Source organism: Leopardus geoffroyi, chromosome C3 (assembly GCF_018350155.1).
Source record: "Leopardus geoffroyi isolate Oge1 chromosome C3, O.geoffroyi_Oge1_pat1.0, whole genome shotgun sequence".
NCBI lineage: Eukaryota > Metazoa > Chordata > Mammalia > Carnivora > Felidae > Leopardus > Leopardus geoffroyi.
In genome coordinates, this window is record NC_059338.1 from 134,379,919 (window position 1) to 134,385,945 (window position 6,027).

Consider the following 6,027-nt stretch of genomic DNA (forward strand, 5'->3'; position numbering starts at 1 on the left):
TCATCTAGTTGAAGGCATTTCCTAAAAGTGTAAAATAATATTAAGGACGATAAATGAAGTCACCAATGACACTGATCCTTGGAAAATTCACACTTAGGAAGTCTCTTCCATTTTTCTAAGTCAGTTAGCCTTTTATCATGAAAGTGAATTGTTATCCAGCCAGTGCTTCAGTTCAGGGTCATAGAGATTCTTTTTTTTTTTTTTTTTTTTGGAGGGGGTCTTCCGGTAAAGACCAGAAAACCTGCTAGACAAATTCTAAAAGAGCTGTAACACTGAGATTCTATTTTTATTCGCTCAGTCATTCACTCTTTCTTTAATGATTCAATATATGTCTCTTGAGATCCTACTTTACCTAAGACATCGGCATCCACAAACACACATACCTCTTTGATCAGCAGTACATTAAGGGAAAAAAAATACCCTTTGAATGATCGACATACATGATGTGTTTTCAAAATGGTTATGATTACAGATTTTTGTCATTAGGATGGCTATTGCAAGTTGCTTTCAAAGCCATTACATCTAAACAAGAGAGATACATTTGGAAAAAGAAAAAGGGCTCTTTATAAATCAGGAAAAGGTATAAAATTACTCCAGAGAACGCAAAATCCTGGTAGTAGTTGTGGATTTTCCTGTTTTAGTCTTCTATTAATTCTAAGAGAACCTGCACACAGCCTTCTATTTCATAGCCAATACAGTAACACTAATGATTCTGAGAAGTACATTATGGACATATTTCTTTGAATGGAAAATTATTTGTATACCATTAGGGAAAAACATTCAATTTAATAACTAAATTCTGTACCTGTGTAATTTGGTTATTATCCTTAATTCTGAGTTTTGGACTAGCTATCAGCTGCAGAGAATCCCATTAACTTAATGTGTTCCTGAATAGCCACATCTGTATAGAATAAAGAACCCTGGAATACTTATTTGCTTAGAAGTTATTGAACTAGACTCATTGTAGTGTTTTGTAAAAATTCCATGCTTCTCATGTCTCTGCATAAAGGAGACAAATAGCAAAAACTCATCCTAAATATGAGCAATTTCACAGCTCTGTCTTAATGTGTTTGGTCCAATTATGCCGTATGCCTGTCAGTATAAGTCTCCAAAGACATCTCATTATATTTTATTTCATTTGAATTTATCGATTACCTCACTTTTTGGGCGTCAAATTTCTTGTAATTTATTAAGCTTAGAAACTATAATTCATTACTGTTGCCATAGGAAATTTATGGATGGATGACAGTACTCGATTGGATTATCTTATTTGAACAACTAGGTTGTCGAGGCTAATTATTTGAATACGTATTTACTGACTATCTTCTATGTGTAAGTCACTGTTTTCATTGTGGAGGATGCCAGGAATCATAAGCTTTATTCTAACCTGGAACAAGGAACAGAGCTAAGGCTTGTACTCAAATTATCAAAACACAAATCTGCTATATAAGAGAGAAGACACACAAAATAAGAGAGTAACAAGGAGAGTGGTAGGTGTCCGGGTCCAGAGTCTGAGGAAATACTCTCTGATCAGGCAGGATTGGAGCTGGGCCTGAACGTGTGGTAGAATTTCAGCGTGCGTGGATTGCAGCTGAGGGGCACATTCCAGAGAAAAAGTGAGTCTCAGCAAAGTCACGTACATCTTTGGGTGTATGGCTTATTTGGGTAATGGTGAACAAGTCTGGTTTGCTTGCAGCATAGAGTAGAGAAGCAGAAATGGTGGGAGATAGATTAGGACTGCCTGCTGGCATCAGATCACAGAAGAATTTGAAAGCCACGCTGAGGAGTTTGGATTTTATTCTAAAAGAAATGGGGAATCATAGACTGTTTTGAGATATGGCATGGCATGATTTGTAACTGTGCTTTAGAAGATCTTTATGGTAATCATATGCAGAGGACAGAATGTCCAGAAGTAAGATTACTACTTAAGAAGGATGCTGTTAATAAAGATCAGCTGGCTTGAAAAAAAATTTAACTATATAAACTCCATAAAAGTTCTATATATGTATGTATAGTTCAATTGTTTTCTAATTAGCTAAGGCAGTGGAGGTGGGTTTTCTTGAAAGCAGTTTTAAAACATAATAATGCTTTTGGAGAGGGAACTCATTATGAATTAAATTTCTCAATTTTTTAACTTTATAACATTATCACTTTCTAAGTCCTGCTTTCTTCATTCAGTGTGGTATGAGTCAAATTAGTTGGTAGGTACTGCAGAGTGCTTAATAGCCATTGATTAGTAATACCCACCATTAGATCAGTGAAATTTATCTGACCTATTTTCTTTCATTTTCCATTGTTATTCTTTGGAGTCTAGCCAGTCTTATTCATATATATAGACTTTTTTCCTCTCAGTTTCTTTTTTTATTAAAAAACATTTTTAATGTTTATTTTTGAGAGAGAGAGAGAGAGAGTGCAAGTGGGAGGAGGGGCAGAGAAAGAGGGAGACACAGAATACGGAGCAGTCTCCAGGCTTTGAGTGGTCAGCCTGACACAGGGCTTGAACCTATGAACTGTGAGATCATGACCTGAGCTGAAGTCAGATGTTTAACCAACTGAGCCACCCAGGCACCCCTCCTTTCAAAAATTTTCTTGAAAAATTTTAGCCATTTTATGTTCAAAGTGGGAGAATACTGATAACTAAAGCATAAAAAGGTATTATAAACAAGGTAATTATATCACATACAAGTGCAACAGGCAAAAAAAACCCAAAAACAGAAAAACAAAAAACCCCACAGTTCAGGGTAAGTATTCATGGTCTTTCCCACTCTCATACCTCTTGTTCTTGTGTCTTGGGGATTGATTGGGGATGCTGGGCAGAGAAGAGGCATGGAAGATGCTGAAGGAAGCTAGATTTGTGTAGGATGGAGTTTACTCTCCCTGCACCCCCCCCCCCCAAAAAAAAAAGTATTCTAAAGGAAAGGGGATAATAAGACAGATGCGACAAGGGACTGGAGGAGGCTTATTACAGGCTGGAGTGGTTAGAAAAAAATCAGAGAAGAGAAATTTGGGACCATAAAGAGAATTGGGAAAGATAATTTTTTTTTTTTTTTACATTTATTCATTTTTGAGAGACAGACCACAGGCAGGGGAGGGGCAGAGAGAGAGGGAGACAGAATCTGAAGCAGGCTCCAGGCTCTGAGCTGTCAGCACAGAGCCCGACGTGGGGCTCGAACTCACAAACCGCGAGATCATGACGTGAGCCGAAGTTGGATGCACAACCTACTGAGCCACCCGGGCACCCGAGAGAACTTTTTTTTAAGGTTGCCTCCTTCCCTTCTCCGGTCCCCATCAAGGGCATCTTTTCTCATGAAAGGTTGACATTTCATTGCTCTTCAAACATTTTGAAGTCATATTTGGGGTTTGAGTGTGTCTGAGTGATGAGTCAATGTGTCAGCAAGAACACTTGGTTTTCTTGAGGAGGCGTGGGTTTACCATGGGTTTACCATGGGTCTCTACACTTCTGCTACCGTGCAATAAAGTATTTTGGAATAACTGGTCAACAATCTCAACAATGTATATACATCGTTCAAGATATTTTAGCATTTTTTCTGTCTTCCCCGAGCTCATTCTCTCCCACACCCCTTGTACTTTGCCATATTATTGCCACTAGGGAATCCTCTTGTTCCCAGTTTCTTTTTGATGTTGAATTTCAGTCCTCACTACACCAGAGCTTGACTGAACTTTAAGTATCAACCTTCTCTTGACTGTTCAAGCAGATGCATGAGGGGACCGAACCTTTGTCATGGGGGTGCGGTCAAGCTGACCTCATTAAGTAAAAGTTTCACTCAGAAAAGTTCTTAGGATCATCCTGTTGACTGTCTGGACTTAGGCAGAGAGTTGAAGAACACTTGAAAAGCTGCAATGTACCTGATATGCACGGCATTTCAAATTATGTTTACAAATAAACTCAGCAGAAAAATTTTAATGTTAACAGAGGGCAGAAAAACACACAAGGACTTTAAAAGCCACCGGTATATGTAATTTTTATAGTGGTAAGAGCCCATGCCTATTTGAGTTGAACAGAAGAAACATCTGCTGACAATTTGTGATGGTGATAATATGGCAGCCCTGAAGTATTTCACACTTACTCAGACAACACAGTGCTTTTATCTCTCTAAGTAACCAGTGTGTGTCCTGTTGAGCAGTTACTTTGAAAGTAGTCTCTGTTCTCCTGATAGCTTTGTGTTCTCCTCTATTTCAATGTAATTAATACGCTCAATATAAATAGCTAAATCTTCAAAAAGATTTGCCTGCCTTGCGAGCACTACATTTCCAATTACACACTAAATTAGGCACATGATTGAACATGAACACTAACATTTTCCAACAGGTGGTGAATAAGCGATTTCCATTCGTCAGCTCAGCAACAGCACTCTGGCCAAATCATCACTCTGTTTCAGAGCTCATCTAATATACCAGGAGCTTTTAACCAATTAAAAGAAAAACCTTCCTTTAAAAGAAAGATTTAGGAGAATGAAGTGTCTAATTCTAATCCAAGACTACCGAGCATTGCCAGGGTTAGATTTCCATATGTAAAGCTAGGATCTAAATGAAATTTTGTGTGTACTACAAAAATGTATCAAATTGAGGCCATCTAAGTAAATTTAGTATCAGACTTCTGATGTTTGTAGCTAATGAATTCTTACCCGATTTTGAAAAGGCACCATTATACTTTATTTCTCTGTCAAACATCAGATTCTTGAGTATCAGGTTGGGATACAAGTAAACACAAAAATGATCTCTGTTTTAAAAATTAATTATCTTTGTGGGGTTCCTGGGTGGCTCAGTTGGTTAAGTGTCTGACTCCTGATTTCAGCTCAGCTCATGATCTCATGGCTTCGTGAGTTGGAGCCCTGCATGTGGTTCTACGCTGACAGCATGGCCACTGCTTGGGATTCTCTCTCCCTTTCTCTCTCTGCCCCTCTTCTGCTTGCACTCTCTCTCTCTCAAAATAAAAAACTAAACTTAAAAAAATAAAAATAAAAATTAATTATCTTTGCAGTTGTGTTGTTTATCATACTCCTGCTAAGACAGCAAAACGAAACCACTAAATTCGAGAGATGACAAGATGAAGTGAATAGAGGCAGCTTATAGTAACAGAGACACATTTTATCAGGATTCTGGGGTTAGTTTACTTGCTTTTACAAACAGCCTTCTTCAGCAGAAGAAATTTCTGGCCAAGCTGAAAAACTCAAATTTATCAGGTACAAGTATCTTTCTAATGTTGGGGAGGAAGATCTTCCTCTGCCCTATGACGTAGAATCAACTTAACATGAGAAAGATTAACAGGAGACAATCAAATTTAAGAGTTGTACGTACGTGCACATGTGCACACATACATTTGTACAGGGGATCCACACAGACATGGAATTCCGAAGACAATGAGGCAACAGGAAGCTTATATGATCTAAGGAAAGGGGTAGGGTCTGAGGATACAAAGGGGAGAGAGACCCTTAGCAAAAAGATGGAAGAAGACATTTGGAAAAACAAAATTTGCCTTATTCTGCAGATAAGGTTCTTAGGTACAGGGAGTCTCTGTTAATAGCTCTCTTCCTGATACAGGCTCTCCTTTCCGGTGTAAATTTAGGCAGTTGAGGGGGAGGCAGAGAGCTTGGGGCAGCCTGCCCAAGGTCGTTACACTAATAGTCATCAGATAATTTTGGAGAAGTGTCTTAAAGCTCAGAGCACTTTCACTGATCGAGTATCAAAGCATTATATAACCCAGCTTGCATAATATGCTCTTCGGGGTAAGATAGAGCAAGGGGAGAGCAAAATCTCTGGTGTGTCCAGTTATATTCTACTAGGTACAGTCCAGGAAATGGTTATGAACCAAGCCTGAATCACTGAAGTGTACACATTTAAATAGTCTCAGGGTCTAACAACTTCCTCTGTGTGTGCTAACTTGATAGACACAGGAAGAGGAAAAGAGTAGAAAACTCATGGCCAGATGATGGAGCAGATTTGGTAGCATGAATTGATAAACCCAAATCTACTGGTGATTTTTCAGCATGAACTGATTATTGAGGA

At 38.5% G+C, this 6,027-nt stretch overlaps 1 non-coding gene across 1 annotated transcript; it reads right to left on the reverse strand.

Annotated features, from left to right (window-relative positions):
- Positions 1 to 213: 213 nt before the first annotated feature.
- Positions 214 to 275, reverse strand: LOC123587092. The gene has a single exon (XR_006707148.1). It is a non-coding gene; the product is annotated as a U7 small nuclear RNA (small nuclear RNA).
- Positions 276 to 6,027: the final 5,752 nt, after the last annotated feature.